The sequence below is a fragment of the Hipposideros armiger genome, unplaced genomic scaffold, assembly GCF_001890085.2.
Source record: "Hipposideros armiger isolate ML-2016 unplaced genomic scaffold, ASM189008v1 scaffold_176, whole genome shotgun sequence".
Classification (NCBI taxonomy): Eukaryota; Metazoa; Chordata; class Mammalia; order Chiroptera; family Hipposideridae; genus Hipposideros; species Hipposideros armiger.
Genome location: NW_017731526.1, coordinates 955,572 through 977,146, shown reverse-complemented (window position 1 = coordinate 977,146; position 21,575 = coordinate 955,572). Strand labels below are relative to the sequence as shown.

The following is a 21,575-nucleotide window of genomic DNA, read 5'->3' as shown; positions in this document are numbered from 1 at the left end:
GTGAAACGATATTTCCTGCATTTTGGGGAAAAACACATAGTATTAAGATTCTTCCTAGTCTTTACTAAAAACTACTGTTGTAAAACTGGTTGAGAAGCATGTGGAACCTACTGGTGAAAAATCAATGGAGGGGACAGTATGAAGGCACAGTGATGATGGAAAAGAGCAGGGGAAAAATCCTGGGAAATGGTTCTAAGTGGGGATTTTTTATCATTCCTCTTCTGCATCCTTGACCAGCTTGTAAGGACCAGACACACTCAAGCACATTGTTAATGGATGCACGTGCACTTTTTCCTCAATTTCTGTCATGAGACACATGCTTCTCTCACCCAAAATAAAGGCTTAATTTCAAATTAACAGGTGATAATTATTTATCATGTACCAAAAAGCCTATATATGAACAGAGAGGAAGTAAAGGTGGAATCCACGTTAGCCTACCAAAGTGTTAAGAGGTAAGATGGCCCATGCTAAGTAAATATCTGAAGGTGATTTTCTGGATAAGGTAGGTATGCCTGAATGCTCCAATAGCCCCATGCTGGGAGGAATGAGGAATGACAGAGGCTGGAGAAAGAGTGCATGAAAGAAGAATCTAATGAAAGAAAGAAATCCTAATTTTATCACTAAGAAGACCTCTTGTCCAAGATGCCTCTGCCAGTGCCCTAGTAGAAAGACTCTTTGAATAAGCAGGTTGGGTATACAGCATATGTATGTATATACTGTGTGTGTGTATATGATGAAGATACACACACACACACACACACACACACACACACATCTCCCCAGCTTTGAACAGGCAACCATGTTTGGGGAAGAAAAGAAAAGGGTAAGAAAGGACATGAGAAACACTTATAATGCTAATTAATAACATTCGACATTAATCATCATTACATTAATCATTATCCCACCTCTGAGTACAGGCTATGCTATGGAGGCAGGTGTATGATATGAGAAGTTTTCTAAGAGCATCATTAAGAAAGCCGGACATTGAGCACTGAGACCTGATCCTCTGAGCTGGCCACATGACCTGTAAGCTCTGTGGGCGGCACTGAGCCTGGCTCGAACCACGTCCTCACATCTCTTGGGGAGTTCAGCTGCTCAGGTGGAGAGCAAGCCGTTTGCTAGGCTTGGTTCCTACCACTCTCCCCAGCTTGTGGTTGGCCTAAAGGGCTCTCATATCATCTTTGACATATTTCGTCTGTCTTCTGCTCGCTTTCTGGACACACACAACCTAAGTACACACAGTTTTCCACCAGGGAGGGAGAGAGAATGCCCCAGAGCACACACCATCCCTTATCATCTGCAAATGAACTTGTAGTGCTGAGGAATGCTTCAATTACCACTCAGAACAGCTTTGTACAACTCCTGCCCCTCTTAAATGCTCAGGGGTCCCTTCCAGAACCCAGATACTCCCTGTCCCCAAATGCAGGGAAGACGCCCTGTCACCTGTCATGGTCTGTATGGTGGAGGCAGGGACTGACGCTGCCCATGTGGCAGTTCTACCTCTCCAGTGTCTTTCACTTTCCCTGAAGTTGCTGCAAATATTCCATTTCATGAAGTATGTAGTAATACACATGGGAGTCAGGGAGAGAGGGAAAGGTGGGGGACACCGATGACATGGCCTCTAACACTTTGTTTACGAGAACATCTAGAAATCTCTAGCTACGCCTGGTAGAAGGAGTGTCAATTCTGCCCTGGAGACACGGATCAGGCAATGTTGCCAGTGTGTACTTCTCCCTTCCCAATCATCCACTGATTCTGGAGTCTGATGGCAGAGCTCAGAAGGTCATTTTTACATTCACGTGAGTGAACAACTAGCCTGCCCCTTTGGGGTATGGTGATGCCAAATAAACATATATATCCAGGAGAAGTGCTAACCCCACCCCCACCCCCCGCAAACCGGAAACTCTGCATGTCCCCTGATTGGTGCTTTGTTTCCCACACCACTCCCCAAGAGGGCAGTGAGGGTGGGTGTTGCTATTAGAGTTTAGGAAGCAGCGCTTGAGGGGAACACTGCCTTTGCAATGAATGAAACTAAACAACGAAACCCGTGTTAGACTGCTTACTGGCCCTTTCCAAATTTTTATTGTGTTAATCACCTTTTCATTGTTGATTTACAACCACTCTTAAAATATTAGGATGATGTAACAAATGTATTTCCCAGTTTTTAAAAGATATTTTCTACGATAGTGATTTGTTTTCATGTGATAAAATTTAATATTTTTCTTTACATTTTCAGACTTTGGTTTTATGCTTAGCAAAAGCATCTCCTATTTCCAATATGAAAACTTCACTTATACGGCAAACATTACAATGGAAAATTACAGAATTTGTGAAGATGCGCAGAAATGGGTAAGCTTTTTTCTTTGTGGGTGGAGGGATGCATTGATACAATTTTACTGGAGGGCTGTTCAGCAATGGATACATTTAATTTTGTCAGTTCCACTACCTACGGAGATAATTAGGCAAGTCTATTTAAAAAATGCATATGTGTATAAATATAGTTACTGTGGCATTGTGTGGTTAGAAAAAAAAAATCCAAATAACTTAAATGTCTACCAGTGACTGATTCAATTAATTACTCATACACCGGAGTACAATGTAACCGTCAAAAAGATAACATAGATCTACATTCATTAAACCGGAAACGCCTATACAATGTTGACTGAAAAAGCAGGTTACAAAACAGCAAGTAGATTTCCCTTTCATTTTGGAAAGAGAATGACAAAGAGAGAAAGAAAGAGACGGATAAATAGATATGCATGGAAAGGTATTTCCCACAGTGTTAGTGGTTATCTCTGGGTGGTTAGATTTTTGAATGAACTTTACCTTCTTTATATATCATCGTAAAAAATTCAAACAAAGCTAAATGTATATTTTATAGAAATAAAAATTGGAACTTTTAGTTTTTTGGGAAAAATGGTCTAGATGCGCTCTGCGACAATTCCTTAAAAATTCAAATATGAGCTTCATAATCATTAGCAATGAGTAATCCTCTTAATAGGCTGACATCATTGCCTGACTATTCCCTTAATGGGTGACATTACTGCCTGCCTCAATTTTCCTCCAAGTCTGACAATTCAGGTGATGCATTGTAGTTCTTACCTTAAAGGACTTTAAAGCTCAAATATTAGAAATAACCCAAATATATATATCTAGGGCACAGTTAGGTACATTTTGGGGGTTTTACATAATAGAAAATTATTCAGACATTATGGTGGTATTTATTAAAAGTATGCAATTATGCTGGGAGGTAATTATATAATATTTAGTGAAAAAATAGGATACAACTATATAGATACAATGTATACTCAATTATGGTAAAATTCAGAGAAGAGGCTAGAAAGTGATCTAAAAAATTGTTAGTCGCAGTTGTTTTTGTGTAGTGGGATTATGGATGTTTTCTTCTCACCCTGTACTTCCTTAATATTTTATAATAAATGTGGATTATAGAATCATGAAAGAAATAAATTTAAAAAAATACAGCTGCTTTGCTCAACAGCTGCCAAATTTCACCCCAGATGAATCTGCAATTTAGTTGTGAGTCAAATGGCCTTGCTATAATTTCCTAATCCAGCAGAAGGGAATGTGTTGCAATAAAAGAAAGCCAGTATTGCCATCACCTCTTTCTAAGCCACCATTTTATAATGCTTAGAACAAATCTGAGTAAAGAATCCCACTGCTATTGGAAATTGGGAATTTCCACATTCTTCAGGTGTTCTCCACATCTTGTGTTAGGTTGCTAGGAGCTGGAATTTAATTAATCTATATTACTCTGTAATGTCTCCAGCTCTGAAAGCTCTTTCTGGAGGCTGATGATACAGGCCACCATTAGAAATAGAGACTCATCCATTCATTTCAAATGGGGGTTCCTCTGAATAACAAGGATGTGCTGCTACATAAGGTCTACAGATGATTAGCTTTCTTTCCCTTCTTTCCCTTCCTCGCTCTTACCTACTCAGTCTTCTTCTCCCTGTCCCTCTTTCAAATAAATAGTTTTTCTGTATAGTTAGATGGAAGCTCTTCAAATTTAGAGAAAATTTACACAGTACCAATACTACACTTCCAGTACGTTATCTAATTATTCCTAAATGATCATATTTTAGCAAAACGATGATGAAGAAATCAGTTATCACTTATGTATATGATGCATATCAGAGGCTTAGCAAAAAGGCAGACAGCAAATATTTTTTGAGAAAGCATGAAAATAACTGGGTAATGCCAGGACGGGAGGAAGGAGTAGGCACAAGAAAAAAAAAAAAAGGAATGGAAGAACAAGGGTCTCTGTGTCTTTTGGCAAAGGTTTAATAATCACCTGTTCCCGGCCTTTTGGACAAAATGGCAGCCTTCAAAGTTCCCTAGACTATGAGCTCCTTCAGGTCAGAGATGGCGCCTTATTCCCCTCTGACTTTTCTGCACTAGACACTGTGCCTGGTGCAACGTTGGTGCTCACCAGAGACTTGGAGAATTAAACTGAGCCCATTTACTGCCCTTTCATTCTGGCCTCAGCTGGAAGCAAAAAGAAGCTAAAAGCCCTAACGTCTTTTCACACATACTGGCAAAAACCCATCCTAATTTGAACTCAAATACACATTTCCCCTGAGCGTCTACCTTGGTCACTGAACTACTGGATACCATGACACAAGGCAGACAGGTTTTCAATATTAACCCACCAGACACACCCAGGACTTCCACCCTGTCAAGGAGAACCCTTCTGTGCTTCTCTGGTCAACTTGCTGTCCCATTTGTACCAGGAAGCATTTTCAACCTCTACTTTTCTCAAATCTCCTCTCCATGTATTCTTAGCAGGACCTTGCTCCCTAAGAGTCACCACTGGGGAAACCTCTTAACCTCTCAGCACCAAATGTACACATGGCTTGCATCTCGCCTTATCCTTTCCTTGTTTCACGTAACAATAGACGAGTTGTCGCTCCTTTTACCCGTCCACTTATGCTCGCCCTATCTCTTCTCTGTCCTGTACACTGAGCCTCTCCTCTCTACTAACCATGAACATACGTAAACGCCAGTGTTTCCATTTTTCCCAAACTTTCTTTCGACTTCACTCTCCCCTCCCCACGATATCACACTAGCTCATTTTCCTTTCCTTTACAATAAAACTTCTAAGAGTTATCCACATTTGTTTCTCTATTTCTTCATCTCTCCCTCTTTCCTCACCCCAGTGTAAACAGGTGACTACTTCTACCACTTTCAACAGCATAGCTTTTGCGAAGACCAACTGTAGCTTCCATATGAATATAGTATTAAATGCATACTTTTCAGTCCTTAGCTTATTTGCCCTCTCAGTGGCACTTCTCACTACTGACCATGCTCTTTGAAACACTCCCTTCTCTTGGGTTCTGTGCCGGTGTTTCCTGATTGTCCTGCTACCTCTTTAGCTGTTCCTTCTGAGGGTATTTCACGGCCTCATATTTCTCTACCAGCTGATAAAACAGCCAGGTTTTCAAGTTCCAGTGTGGGACTTCTTCTCAGTCTAACCCTGCCCTAGGCAGTATCATCCATGCCAACAGCTTCATCCGCCCTCACTTTCACTTCTGAATTCCAGTTGTAGGTATCCGACTGCCAACTCAATGTGCTTACTTATCTTTATTAAAAGCACCTCATACTCTGCATCTCAAAAAAGATCTCATAGTCCTGCCTCCACCCCTGTCCTCCTTGGTGTTTCATAAAACTGTGAATGGCACCATCCTCCATATAGTTTCATAAACGTGCAGCCAGTAGTCACTGTTGCCATGTCATTCGCCTTCATTTTCCACATTCAACCCACAAGAAAAGCCTGTGTATTTTACTTCTGACCTGCTTCTCAGTTCCATTGATTTTCCTCCGTTCCCACTGTCACTACCCTGGTCGGCGCTCGTCTGACCCACTGCAACAGCCTCCTTCCAAACCACTCACCACAACGAAGCTCGCTGGGTCTATTTTGTTTAACTTTCAATTTCAAGATTATTGTAGTATAACATGCAGTTATAAGAGATAATACAAGGAGATCAGGTATACCCTTTCCCCAGTTTTGTTCAATAGTAATATCCTGTATAACTATAGTACACTATCACGACCAGAAAACTGACATTGGTACAGTCCATTCACCTTATTCAGATTTCACCAGTTTTACATGCACGTGTGTGTGTGTGTGTGTGTGTGTGTGTGTGTGTGTGTAGATTTATGTGACTACCACCACAGATATAAAACAGTTCCATCATAAGAATATTTCTTACTACCCTTTTATAGCCACAGTCAGCTCCGTCTCTGCCCAACTCCCTAACCTCTGTCAACCATGAATCTGTTCGCCATATGTCTAATTTTGTCATTTCGAGACTGCTTATATAAATGGAATCATACAGTATATAATATCAAGACTGGCTTTTTTTACTCAGTGTGATACCTTTGTGGTTAATCCAAGTTGTTGTATGTAACTAGAGTTCCTTACTTTTTAGTGCTGAGACGTATTCCATACGTATTCCTGTTTGTTGAACCATTCACTCATCAAAGGTAATCTGGATTGTTTCCGGTTTGGGGCTATTATGAATAAAGCTGCTATGAGCACTGGTGTACAGGTTTTTGTGTGGATATGTTTCCATCTGTCTGGGATAAGTGTCCAAGAGTAGCATATCTTTTTAGAATACAAAATGGATCACGCCACATTCCTTCTTAAGTTAGCTTTCCCATCGTCCTGAGGAAAGTCCCTAACACAGCCTGCAAAGATCCCCACATCATCAAGCCCCATATATCTCTTCAACCTCAACCTGGGTTGCTTTTCACCTCATTTTCTCTATCCAGCTAAGTTCAGGGCCTTCACCCGCATGTTCCCTATGCCTGGAAACCTCTTCCACCACCCAATCTCACTTCTTGTTTTTCACCTTCAGATGTTAGCTCAAATGTCACTTCCTCAGGGAAAGTCTCCTAAACTTCCAGACTCGCTTAGATTCCCCCCTTATATTTGCTCTTAGAGCATCTGGCACTTTTATTTCACAGCAGTAAGCACAGTTTATAAGTTCTTTTGTGTGACCATTTGATGAATATTTGTTTCCCATCCCCCAGACTGTAAGCTTTAGTAGGACACAGATCATTTCTGTTTTGCTCACCATTATATATCTTCAGCATTTAGTAGACACCTATTTTGTGTTTAATGTAATTTGGACAAGGCTTTTAAGACAGTCTTAGATTCAAGTTCTATCTCTATTACTCCCTAGGTGTTCTTGGGAAAATTACTCAAACATACTAAATCTCTGTTTCATCTTCAAAATTAGGATTATAACAGCATCTACTTAACAAGAGTAGTTTTAAAAGTTAAATCAGGTAGCCATTAAAATTATTTTGTCCAGTCCCTAATGCAAGGCAAGCACTCAAAAAATGTTATTTCTTATTGTCATTATTCGTTTTACAAAAGATAAGGGTTTTTGTATTTTTCCCCCCAACTAGGTTTTAGTCCATTATCTTCCTTTCTTGCCAATTCCCTGGAGTTCTGATTCTGGTAACTCTGAAAGTCTGAAAAGGAACCCTCAGTTTAGAACTTTGATAATGCTATGACTACTGGTTCTAACCCTAGATATGTCCCCTTAGATAAATAAGAGCCTTGTTTGGCCTCTTGGCTTTGGTCCCCATTTTCATCTCACTCAATACTTCGTCATCTTGTTCTCCAGCCTGTGGGTCTTAGGGTTGGTAGGAATGCCTCTTCCCCACTCCTCGTTTCCAGAAGGAAGTTTTCTAAACACACGTAGCCTCTTGTCTCATTCCTTCTGTTTCCCCATGGAGGCAAATCATGCTGTTGGTGAGACAGCACTTGGTCCATGTTTTCTCAGGTGGAACCGATCTATCAAAGTTTACAAGTGCAAGAATTTAGCCTCTTTCTCCTTCCTTTCCTACTTAGACTAGTTGGAGTTAGTGACCTGGAAAACAGTTGCTTTTATGCAGATCCAAATTTTCCCTTGGGAGGGCTTTTCCAAGGTTTAGATTGAAGGGAAATGAGCCAGCAAGCCCATTTTATTACTCAAATTAAGCTACATCCTTCAACCTGGTCTTTATAAAAAATGTTGGTTCCCCAGCTATCAGTTCTTTTATCTTACTTTTCAGTGGGTTTAGAATTTGAGCAGTGCTATCTATTGGACTCCCTCAAAGATTCCAACACTTAGGTTTGTATTTTGTACTCTTCATCTTTTTTACATTCTAGCCATTTCTGAAGACCCAGCTAAATCACATTTTACACGACTCTTTCCAGCCCTCAAGGCTCTCTTACATGAATAAAATCCTATAGTACTTACTGGACTGTATCGTTCCTTTTGGAATTGTCATTTATTGTCTTATATGCATATGGAACACTCAAAGGTATAACTTCTTTTCCTAATTCTATTTTAACTTCCTTAAGAGCAAGCAAGGGCTTTGACCTAGATTTATGGTTTAACTTCCCACTGATCGTAACTCTTTGTATATAGTAAGTGCTTAATAATATCTTATGGGATGATTGTCCTTGAGGCTGGCATACTGACCAGGCTTTGATTTGAAGGCCCGAGTTACAATGGCTTAGTGGCTGGATGGTCCTGAAGGGGTGGTGGCAGTGGCCAAATAAAGGAAAGGTTAATATGAGTGTGTCCCTGAGATGTGTATCCATGCAAGTCTGGATATACCTACAGGTAGTGGAGCTTAATCCTATCTTGTGCTGTGTTTTCATCTTAGTAATATGCTCTGCCACTTTCCTTTATGAAAAGCATATGGAACTCGTGGTCTTAGGTAGAAAGCTAAGAGAAGTGTAAGCAGAGGAAGGCAGTGCTCCTGGCTGTGGTAGACTGATCTACAGAGTGTTTTGATTCTCCGAATTAGTGGAAAGATTGAGAAAAAAGTAAAAAAAGCCACTACTACCACAGGAAAAAAACATGAGGAGGAAGGGTCCTGAAAATGGTATCTGAGCCATGAAAGACAGTGAATATTTTAAAGATCACTGAATTTAATTTATTCAACCTAAATGCATAAAAGTACAGGTGGGGACATTATTTATGCAGGTATATGCAAATCACTTTATAAAATAGGCAAAGCCCTTCTGCTTTTTATAAGTTGCCAAGGTGGTTCCTGATATTTTGAAAGCTATGAACCTTTAATGTAATTTCCTAAGAGTTGGAATCCCTCTGTCAGCATCACAGTCATTGTCAGAGCAAGTTTATTTTTTTTTCTCTCTCCTCTGGGACATTTGCAAGGCTCTTATAACCATCACAAAAAGAGTGGTTTCCACAGAGATGTGACTGGAAAAAATCCCTTGGAAATTGCTGAGGAGCAAGTCACAATGTTCAAAGCAGAGAACATAGGCTTTGAAAAAATGAACCCATCTGACCTCTTGAATTTAGTACAGTGAATTCCTGAGCTCTGAAACATGGGGCCCGGCTGTGCATGCCATATTGGTGCTATAAGACTGGCAGTCGGTTGGCTGTGGCATGGTCTATTTCAAACTCCTTCACAGTGCCCAGCGTTGCATGTTCCCAGATGACATTTGGTTGGCAGAAGCTGGGCCTCCAAAGCTGGCAGTCTGGAATGCGGCCCACTGTGTTTTGACAAACACATAATTGACCATCTGATTACCAGCCTACATTCTGCACTCAGGTCACTGAAGAGACCTGGGCTTTCAATAGGTCCCTATGCCTTGTCTTACCCATCTTCTCAAACCTTTCTTCAGGAAGCAACAGAGAGAAGATTTAAACAGACCCACGCATGTACTCCCATTTGCAAAAGAGAACATGGTACATGAAACAGAAGCTGTTGAAATTTTCCTTTAAATTGTCCTGGCAGCCCAAAGTGAACAAGAGAAAAGCACGCTTATGGTGAACTCTAATTCAGAAAAAAGGGATGAATATACTGAATTGTTTCAACACCCGGCTGTGCATAAGTTGGAATTCAGCTCAATGGTTTGAAATTTCTGCTTAGAAACAGGCAGCAATGGGAAAATGATAGAAAATTGGGGCATTAATTGACGTTAGGGGGACATTCTTAGGAAATGATTTCATTTTTAGGCCGAAAGAAGAGAAAAGCAGGACACTGGGAATCCCTTCTCCTTATCTACCAGTTCCTCCCCCAAGTGAGTGTGAGAGAGAGACCCTTATCTTTGGAGACCAGTCGGCAGCAGCTCAGAGTGAGGTCAGATTGAAATTGAGGTCTCTGATGAAGTGCCCATGAAGGTGTACTTTGGTCTGAAATTTGGCCCCACACAATGCATTGGCCTTTCTCATAGGAGGCAAGGACTGTGCACTGGGCCAAGATGTGCCCACATTATGCAACGTCCATGTCAATGCCAACACTACCAAATGGCCTCTCCTCTCCACTCCCACCCCTACTGCACCCTTGGGGTTCACCCTTGACCTGGTCTCGCTTTTCTCAGGCAGCCATCTCTACCACCACCAGAGCGCTCTTTTTCTAAAACACAAATCTGGTTAAAACGTCAAAGCCTCATCAAGTCTGCAGCGTCAAGTCCAAACTCACTCCGGTGCACAGCATACCAGGCCCTCGGTGACCTACCTGCCGCCTGCCCCTCTCCAGCTTCATCTCTCAGGCTCCTCTCCCACCACCATGCTCCGGCCACACTAACTACTATCCTCTGCATCTGGCTGCTGCTCAACACCTCCCGGATTTGCAAATGCTTTTGCTTCTTTACATGAGTAGGACCCCCATTTGCTTTCCCCTCCTCTACGTTCGCCTAGTAAACTGCCCAGCCTGGGTACTTCTATAGGTGGAGGTGGGCACTCCCTTCTCCTTCCCCTCCCTACACTGTCTATGTACCTCCATTCCAGCGCCTATCAATCACATGGTGCAGCCTTTGTTTACTGTTTATCTCCCCTACCAGGCTGTCAGATTCTTAACAACAGGGAGTGCTTCTTATTTATCTTGGAGTTCCAGGTACCAAGCATAGTGACTGGCTTTCCTTAAATGGGTGTTGACTGAAAACTGAATAAAGAGCTGTGCTTGATAATGAACCAAAACTAAGCCAAGCAGTAGTATTAGCTCCGATAACCACGGCAGGAGCCTCTTAGCAATCTAATGAAGGCAGAAGATCCCAGAAGTGAGGTACATTCTAATGGGTGACAGTAAGTGTAAGGCCTAGATGGTATGATGGAGGACTGTCTTGTTAACAGAGAATGTCATTAAAGCAGTGGATTTTCAGTGTTTTCAACACTCAGTTTTCAATATTGAAAGGTATTGTCCTGAGAGTGAATCAGAGTCTGAATAGTAGAGAGGTCTAACTTATAAGAACCTGGTTTCCTAAATAGGGCAAGTCTGTGACACGTGCTTCAAGGTAGCAGAGCAGGCGATGGAAAGCTCCTTTTTGTTTCTGTTAAAGAGCCATAGAATGGAAAACTCTTGGGGGGAACATCTGGAAGCTACTCAGCTCCTATTGAAATCTGCGTCAAATCCAGTCTGGGACTTTGGACTAAATGCAGTGCCAAGGAAAGAAGGCCGAACAGGCAGCATTCTGCATCTGTCTGGAGGAGGCCATTGAAGAAGTATTGGGGAGATCTGTTCCCAAGGAGCCTTTCTTTTCCCTTTAATGGGCATCTGGGGCACCGCCTCTGGAGCCATCAGCTGTGTCTGTAGGGCACTTGAGGACAGCAGGACTGTCACAGGCCTTGTTACCCTTGAAATAAAGGCAGCCTCAGGATTTGGAACAATTCCAGTGAGCATGGCCCGGGGGTGGGACAAGGTTAGTGGGTCCATGAATGGGCTATCAGCTCATTACAGGTCACTCTCCCAGCCTCCTCTCTGGTTAAAAACTAGGATCTCTCTAGAAGCTGCTCGATTGATGGCTGATGTAGCACAGACTCAATTTCGCATTTTCCTATGAGCCAGAGACAGTGTTTCAATTATATTTTTTGCCTCAAAGGTCTCCCCCTTGATTTCTAATCTGTCACACAGGTCTCTGGTCCCCTGTACTGCTTGTGTCTGAGGCTCGCCCTACAGTGCTGACGTCATAATAGCTGAGCCGTGCGGGCAGGAGTGCACTGTGCTGACTCATCCCCGGTGATGTGAGGATTAATGCCTTGTCTAACACAGAGCTATTCTGTGAACTGTTTTTACACAAAGACCTGTAACAGAAATGACTTGCCAGGCAGAGGACTAGAAATATGCAGTGCTAGGTAACTGGGGTAGGGCTGCAGAGACATGCAGTGGTGGCCAGAAGCATGCACATCAACACCCTCCAAAGCATTGACAGACCCACTCTGTCAACACCGAGAATAAGGAATAACAAGACCTGTCAGGGGCAGGGAGGACCCACCCCTGCTGTATAAATGCATTACACACAGCACCAGTCTTTGGGGAGTTTAATCAATCTCCCTTTTCTGTCAAATAACTGTCACTTTAGACTTCAGCCTGGGCCTCCTTTGGAGGATTCTGCTCCCCTAAATATGCTTAACTGGCTTCTAAGAATATTAGCAGAAGCCACACATAAGCCAAAGAGCCACAGGAACCCCCTTTTTTTGTGCAAATGATTACAACACAAGAAATGTGTCGGAGTGAGGACTCTGTGGAGCAAGGTAGAATGTGTGAATAAGGAGCCAGTTGTGCCCACCAGAGTGAGAAGCAGCTGGAAGGAATCATTTATTTAAATTAAAAAATGATTATTTATCATGAGGTGATTGCCACTACCTGTGGCATCTCTTGTTGGTGTCTCACGCAGTGACTTTGATTATTTGGGTTTGTTGCCCCACAATCTCTTTCAAGCAGCTCAAGGTAAAATTTATCCAAACCCATTCAGTGCAGTATAGTTTGGGCTTTAAATAATAAATATTCTTTCTGTTCATCTGAAATCAAGTCTCCCCTGCCCCAAGTGACTTTCATCTTTTCCAAAAAAGAATAGTACCTTCCATAAACCTCCTGGTGTATGTAATCCTGGATTTCTCTCTCTCTCTCTCTNTCTGGAGTTTACAATTTCACACACAATTTTAAATGGCAGAAATCTTGAACTTCACTCTTGTACTTCTTAGTAAAAGGATATTAGAAATTTTGTCAATAAATGAAAACTCTGACCTAGAAGTTGAAACTAAAAACCATTGAACCCAGGGATGCATGTGTAACTGAAGAATAAATAATTGCCCATTGATTGACAGTGGGGCAAAAGCCCAACTGCTGCTGGCATCTGGCTGAAGAATGTAAGCTATAGTTTAGAAGAGGGGTGACTTTTGCAAATAGCAGCTGTGGCTGCGTAAAAGGCAGTCTTTATATATAAGACCAGTCGCCGGGATGCTGGTGTTTTCAGCCCCCTCATGGATGGCAACGACTACTACCACCAACAGCATCGACTTCAAACACAAAAGACGCTAAGACATCCAGAAGAAGTACCGGAAACCACGACAAAGTCAACCAGACAACATGACAATAACGACCCAAATTTCCCACATCGGACGCTTTTTTGAAAAGTAAAGAAACCAGTTTTACTTACATAAAGAGAAGGGGCAGGCCACAGACTGATGATCAAGGAACTGAAAAGCAAAGAGAAAAAGAAGGAATTAAAAATAAACCTAATGATCCTGTGGGGAGAAGGAAAGCAAATCTAATACTGCATAGACGGGACTGGTTGCTCCTATAGGATGAGCAGTAGGAACACATTTTGTCACCTGTAACCAAGAAAAAGGAGATCCAGTCATATAACATTTTCCAAAGGTGTGACCTCCTGCTATATGACCAACATAGCACTTCCCAGCACAAGGGTGCCAACCTCTTTCTTTGTCAACTCCATTCTGATCTGAATTATATCAGTATTTTGTAGAGCTATGCCGTTCACTACAGAAGCCACTAGCCACATTTATCCATTTAAATTTAAATTAATTAAAATTTAATTTAAAAATGAAGTGTTCAGTTCCTCTTGCACCAGTGACACTTCAAGTACTCAGTGGCTACCTGTGGCTAGTGGCTACCTTACAGGTGGGACATTTCTGTTGTTGCATAAATAGCTATTGGACAGCACTGGCTAGAATAGGTACAAGCTTTGCTATGTAGTACCTGAGAAATTTTAGCTAATTTTGACAAAGATGAGTCAACCTTTGATAAACTTTGGTTCTTTTAAGGGAAAAATTCGTATGTTTAATGCCCAGGAGTTCCTCTGGACCAATTCGGCACCTCCATGCACTGTCAGCCCTCAGCCGAGGACTGGGTATTGCCTCTTCTACCCCATCTCACCAGCCTAGGAATGTGCCCTGACAAAATGATTCTAAGCTATAGCATCTGTCCCCCAAAACACAACACTAACGATGACAATTTCAGGTTGTGGGGGCTGACTTTAACACTTTCTCATTCTATATTTCAAATCTAATAATTCCCCTTTGTAACCTTCACCTCACAAGCCAAATAAGTTATTATGGGACTGGCTTGCTCACCGTTGTCTTGATAGCTTCCTTTCTAGAAGAGTAAAACTGAAGTAGCAGAAGATCCATGAGAAATTAATAAGCCAAACAAGGATGCTAAGAAGACAAAGCAGGTCTCCCCACCCCCATACCACTCAAATATATCACGGACTTAATATGCGTTGATTGAATTCTTGTCTCTCTGACACCATGATTTTAACGACTTCACGCAAAGCCTCCAGAAACATGCAAAACAAACCGTATTAAAAGAGATCAAGTAGAAGGACCTGATTAAATAACAGCATACAATAAGGCGAAAGCAGAAAAGTGGCAATTAAAGAGATTTCACTTCTTAGCAAGCTTTCTGGACAAATGCACCACCCTCCAGGTTCCTCCAAAGAAAGAGTATCCTCTTTATGGCCAAGATGCACCCCTGTCCGTGCACATCCAAGTGTAAAAGACGGTGTTCCCTTTCTTGGACGAGAAGAGTTGAGACAAAAATCTGATCATAATGTATGCTAACACAAGAGAGGCTGGGGGGTCTCCAATGCTTTCAAATTGTTTCACAAAATTGATGAGCTTAATGAAAAATTTAAGCAAGATAATTAGATTATGTATGATTCATTGAAAGCACATACAAACCTGAAATGTATATAATATATGACTGACTAGTCTTCAAAGACTTTAAAGCTCTAAGTTTTGCTACATTCTCGTGTCTTCTGCAAACCAGGATCCTATATACCATTGCCCTGGTACAACTTTCCTTCCTCCCTTCCCTCCCTCCCTTTCTTTTTTCTTCCCTCTCCCCGACTTTTTTTCATCTTGCTTTCTTTCCCAACCTTTGAGGAAAAGGAGGAAAAATATGATTAGTGGTTATCTATGAAATATGATCACTTATCATTTTTCTGTTGCATGTTATAAACTCAGTAACTCCCAATAATATATTATGCTATTTTCAAATTGTACTTAGTATTTGTGTTCTTATATCTAAGTGCATAACTTTCTAAATTTCAAGGAGCATTTTTCCATAAAAGTTAATTAGTCAAAATTAAATTTGTGTGTGATCAGAAGAGATCAATGTAAATTGTACCCAGATTGACTAATACATCCAAGGCCTGGAATAAAAAACTATCTTTCTGGATGTCAAATGACACACAGGCTGTCAATTACAGGAATCCAAGATGGAGCTAAAAATTGCAGTGTGTATGTCACAGTCTCAGACAAATTAAAGCCAAGTTAAATTGAAGATTTTATTGGATATAATTGTTGTCATTATATATTAATGAAAAACAATAATACCTATCCAAAATTTAATATTCAGACTAAATATTTAATCTCAGAGTTCTTATACAATTCATAAATGTTCATAAACGTCAAAAGGCCCTGACTTTTTCACTGAATTACAATCTGCTAGGCAATTTTGAGACTATGTATTAAACTACATAGATTTATTTTTGTTCAGTTCAAATTGTTCTTTTATTGATATGCATCCTTTCTGCCTAATTGATATTCACCTTATATGTCTGCAAGTTGTTTTCATCTGAAATGCAAAGAATTTTCTGTAATAGTTTTGCATAAGCCTAAAAACATTTGCATTAACCATGCTAGATTCAAAGCACAAATATCTAACAAGGAATATATAACTGCAAAGCTCAAGTGAATCAGGACCTTAAAACATGGTGGAGAGGCAAGAGCAGGCAGTGGGAGAAGGGGTGTCTTGTGGAAATCTAATCTTAGTTTGTAATTTCCTAGTGGAAGTTATTATGTATACTATCCATCTCCAAAGAACTAAAAGTATTATTAACTGTAAGTTAAAGATTCGTCAATTCTGATTGTAATTTGTGTAATGTTCTAGGACAATAGTAATACAGATCCCTATAAGAATCCACTCCCCCACACCAAAACAACCCCCAAACACCAAGTTTCAAGGAGCTCCCAGGCTCCATGAAGGTCATCGATGAACTCTAGATTAGAACCTTGGGCCTAGGGGGAGGGGGAGAAAAAGCTCTTTCAGTCTCACTGCTCATTGCCTCTAGGACATTTTGACGAGTTGCTCTAAGTTGAAGCCAGGAAGGAGTAAATAAAATATTTAGGAAATACCTGGGTGAGTGTGTGTGGCTGGAGACCCCCACACTCCTTTAAAGGCCTCCCAGACTCTGATCTTCCTACTCCTTTACGATTTCTTTTTTGAAAAGTCCACAGAGCTTTAGGAACAACGAGGTAGAGAAGTGGCGAGCAGAGAAATGAAAGAGTTCCTACTCACTGAGTACCTGCTGTGGTTTCAGGCACCCTGGTAAGTAAATGCTCCTCAAATTTGAATATGAGTGTACCCAGGAAGGCGGAGCAGTGTGAAGGGAGTACACAAGGCCACCAAATCAATAATAAAGATGAGGCTGTCTCTTTGGGAGGGCAGTTGTCCTTGTGGCTTAGTAAGTGAAACTCTTATTTGCACACATATTCATTTATCTGATAACAATTTCTTGGGTGTTACAGAAGCAATAGCGTCCAATAACAATGTTCTTGGCCTCGTGGGACTTCCAGTTTAGTGAAACACACAAGAAGATATTGAGGAACAGCATGCAAAATCTGAGTGTACTTTTCGGGTGAAACCTGCGACCTCACTGACAAGTCTCATCTGGGGCAGACTGCTTCAGATAATGTCCCTAGCACCCCAAAGTGCTGGATCACTCAGTCTGACTCGAGGATCATCTATGTGGAAGAGTTTGAAAAGCTCCATTAATAACCATCTATCATTTAATCCTGACTACATGAGTAAACACCATTCCTTCCAAATGACCAGAGAAAGAAGGGAGATTTGAGAAATTGGGAAACTTATCCCAAATCACACAGATCCTGGGACCTGAATAAGTCTGTCCCGTTCCAAAGTCTACAGATATTGTAACCATTAAATGATGCCACCTCTAGGTGTTTCCCATTTTACATTTTCCCCTTGAAATCTGGGCTCATTCAGGATTTTGTAGGCTTGTTTCAGCTTCTTTGGAAGGGGACAGGTTTGGCTTGATTTGCATTCTAAATATTTCCCAGTGGTAAGGGAAAGCTGTTATTATACCCATTTTACGGTGCGGAAGCCGAAACGCTTGCCAGCTGAGGTATCTGGCAGGGTTAAAAACAGAATCTGGGTTGTCAGTCTCATTCCTCCTGACTAACTCTGAGCCTAAGCACTGATACCATCCAGGGGCCTTTCTGCACATGGAACGAACACTGGCTGATAGAGTGTGACAAACTTTGGTAAGAGAAAATAACAGTGCAATACAAGATAGAAAATAAGTAATCATAACACTCAAAGAAATTGGTTACTTTTAGCATTGTGAATAGAAAAGGGAGAGCTTATTCATCACAAATGAATCAGAAAATTAGAATGTGTCACTGCACTGATGACAGAACTGAGGAATTCAGATGAACTGAAGTTCAACACTTATCCTTCTATCTGGAGAGGGTAAATGGAGTGACAACAGGACAGAAATGACCTCTGAGACAGGCCTTTCATCTTTCCAATCTTTTTTCTTCAACTACTGTCTCTAGAAGTTAGGCAGGTTTATATCTTTGTTTTCTATGGGTAGAGATAACATTTTAATATCCTTTTAATGTTCTAGAAGTATTGTGTTAATTAATTCATATGTGGGAGTCATTCCAAATAGGAGGGTGAAGATTTTTACCTGATTGATTTTCCTAATACCTTTCTTGCTCCCAGTGTTTTCAAAGGATGAGGCACTACTGGATTTTTAAATTCGTATGTCTCTCAGAGTAAGTGCCAGCTTCCTAGGTTCCTGTCAATTGATATTCCATCTTCACTCTGGATCCGTGACTTCCTTTATCTGACAGATTCAAGAAATTTTATGACATTTCATGCACCCTGAATTTGGAGATTTTAATTCTCTATTTTCTATCTGGCAAAGGTTTACGTGTTAAAGTCAGATGGAAGGGTTATTCAGACATGCATACAGAGCATGTGTAATCTCCCAGTAGGTACTTTGGGGTCTCCTATAGACACGTTTCTTGAAGTATTTTCATTCTTTCTGATCACAAGCGCCACAAATGGTCATTCATATTTTGGGGTCTGCTTTTCAAGACTATCCGGTTTTTTTTTGGTTCTACCGTGAAAAGAACAGGAAGGATGTCACAGTGATGCTTTACCTTTCCTTAATATGCTATGACGTCTACCTTCAAAAATGTAGATGATGAAATAATGATCAATAAGAAGAGAGAATTCAAAAACCAAAGTTCAGTCACTAGGTCTGGGACTGTTTCTGAGCCTGAGACATTGCTGAGTGACAACTTGCCACCCCATCCCACCCCATGCAATCCCTCCTGAGCCTTCCTGATTCCTACAGGTATTGGGCTGAGAGATTCGAATGAAGTAACAGCAGCAGTGCTGGGAGGGGTGCAGGGAGTGTCAGGGACTGAATTTGTTGATTACATTCAGGATGATTTCTTACAGCTCCTAAAATAGACCTAACTCTATGGCATGATGGCATTCAGGAGCTCTCTACAATCTCATCCCTAACAGCAACTTTTTCCTCCATACCTCAAACTCCTGAAGCTGTAGTTTTACGGATTCCAAATGGATTGGTGTGCCAGGACCGTCTACTATAGCATACCGGTATCCTTTCAGGGATGCTGAAAAGGGCTGGCATTGTTATCATGTGGTCCAATCAATTAGACACACTTGGTCACAATGCTGCTCACAGCCTACCATTAATCCCATTCATTTGGTTCAATAAAGGTTGTGCCTATTATAGGGCAAACTCATCCTGAGACTCCATGGTGTGTAAATACAGAAAGTAACGTGTTAGTGGTACAGAGAGCTTTGGAATAAATATGGGCACAGCAGGAGAAAGAAACATCCAGAACAGTGTGAACAGAAGGCTTGCTTTACTCAAATGGTTCCCTCAAATGTTTCTTTTTTCTTTTTTTTTAAATACAAAGGGACAAATCATGACACAAAACTTATATCAAAAGATATAAATTAAGCAGTTAGTTATACCTGATGGTCTGTCTGTTAGAGACTAAACCAAGAGGACAACATAGGCACAGTCTGTGTTTTGAAAACTTGGAACGATCTTTCCATAATATAGATTGACAAAAATGTTACTTTTGTCCTTGTCAAAACTAACTATTTGCTTTGCTTAAGAGGACCCAAGATCTTTCACAATCTGACCCCAATCCACCTCTCTTGTTTTTATTTTTTGTTTTTGTTTTTTGCTTTTCCTTTTGTTTTTTTCTCACCACTGTTTCCTTATAGTCTGTGATAGGCTATTTGCTCTTCTCTGCACATACGTAGGACACCTTTGGCTTTGAGTCTTCGCTCACAGTTCACACTTGAATCTCCCAAGCCTAGCATACTATCCAAAACACAGCCCGGCACTTCGTTTGTTGAATACATGCTGTCCATCTATTTTAGGAGACAAAGATGATAGAAAAAAGTTGCTAAATCAGTAAATAAATTGCCCTAGTGAGTGGTCAAGGAAAAGTTAATTTTAGTGCATTTTAGGAGTAGGGGCAAGATGAGCTTTAAGATTAGGAAAACTGATGCTCTTTATTCTTGGGTCTAGCCAATGCTATGAGTCAGTTACTTTTTTGGGAACAAGTTTCAACCTCAAGGTTAAATGAACACAAATGCTCTGTCCATCAGCATATAATGAAAAGCTGTGGCTATTTCCACATCGACACAGAGAAATTAAAATATGCAGTGCCTCTCTCAGAGGCATTGTATATGACAGAACTTTTTAAAATAGTCCCCTTTGCCACTCTTGTACAGAAAGAGCTATAAAAACAAAAGTAAATGTTTAAAAACTGGGATGCTTTCACTTAGGAAAGAAAGAGCTGAGGTGCACCACCCTCGTTTTCTGACTCTAAGAAGCGTTGTTATAAAGAGGATAATGATCAGCATTTTTGTCCTATGGCAAATGGTATTACACCGTCCAGTGAAGCATTTGAGACTTAAAGATGAGCATTCCAAATGCACAAGTGGTAAATAATGAAATAGATTGCTAAGCGTGGTTACGAAAGTTCTATCTTCATGTCTAAATTCGGAAAGATCCTCGTCTATTTTGGTTGAAATAAATGCAGCTCTGCCTCCAGTCAGGAGCATGAATTCAATAACTTCTTTCACCGTGTTGAGCTCCATATGATTACAAAATTCTATAACACGCTGACCCTAAAAATTGTACAGAATCACAACCCAGCTGAATAAAATACATTCTACAGTTTGAAGAGTATTAGGAATACAGAAAGTCTGTAAGTGACTAAATTCAAAATAGTACATATAGTGCTTACATTTCAATTTGGCAATTATGATTCAATATGCCAAGTGTATATGACACAAATAGCACTGAGGAAAAATTCACTTGAATCTACTATAGTTTTAACATAATAATTAGCTAAAGTAAAACATTTTAACAATTAATTCTTTCATGTCTAAGAAATTTAGCTAAATATTTCACAAACCTGGTATGAATAAGCATATAAACTCAAACTCCAATTTAAAAAAAAAGTAAAAAAAAAAAGTCCAGAAAATAATATAAGAGCTACTATTATTATTCCCAGCACTATCTTCAAAGACATCAGTAGAACCCGTGAGCAGGTCCTTTTAAGTGACCAAAATGGGTCCCATGTGATTAAAAGTGTAAATCTAATTACAGACTCAGGAAAAGCTCTAAAAGGGGTGGCAAGTTAAGGGCTTTCTCGTCTATTTACCTTGTAGCTTGGGAGCTCAGCAGAAGGGTCCATCACATACAGCACACAGGGTTAGATGAACAGTTCCAATGACCTTGTCTGAACCAAATTCGTTTAAGTAGTTTGCCACATTTCTTAAATAGAAGATGAGCCCATTCTATCTGTGGCACAGATTTGGACTGGGTCACTGAACTATTGCCCAACTCTTATAAGCAAAGCACTAACATGTACCAATCAACAGGCAGCCCATAGCAGAGGCATGAGGAAGGTCGAAATACACACGCATAAGAAATTGGCAGTACGTTATAGAAGAAAGCTATTTCTAAAGATGGACTTTGGCCATTAAAGCCTTTAAGTGTTATTCAACCTTTGTTAGGAAAAAAAATTAAAAAAAAAGCAGTCCCAGTGTAACTTGTAAAGATCCAGTTAAAGAAAAAAAAAGAGATCGAGAGAGAGAAATGTAGTTTTATTTTGCAAGCCATTATTTTCACAAGAACACAAATAAAAGAGATAAACTATGCCAATTTCTTCATAGCTGACTCGTTACAGGAT

The 21,575-nt window shown here is 40.5% G+C and overlaps 1 protein-coding gene across 12 annotated transcripts in view; it reads right to left on the bottom strand.

Moving 5' to 3' along the window:
* ZBTB20 (zinc finger and BTB domain containing 20) overlaps positions 1-21,575 on the bottom strand; it is a 769,723-nt gene that overhangs the window by 143,718 nt on the left and 604,430 nt on the right. For all 12 annotated transcript variants that reach the window (XM_019652231.1, XM_019652234.1, XM_019652232.1 and 9 more), the window contains one exon: positions 13,427-13,466. The gene's annotated coding sequence lies outside the window, so the exon portion shown is untranslated. The remainder of the gene's footprint in view (positions 1-13,426; positions 13,467-21,575) is intronic.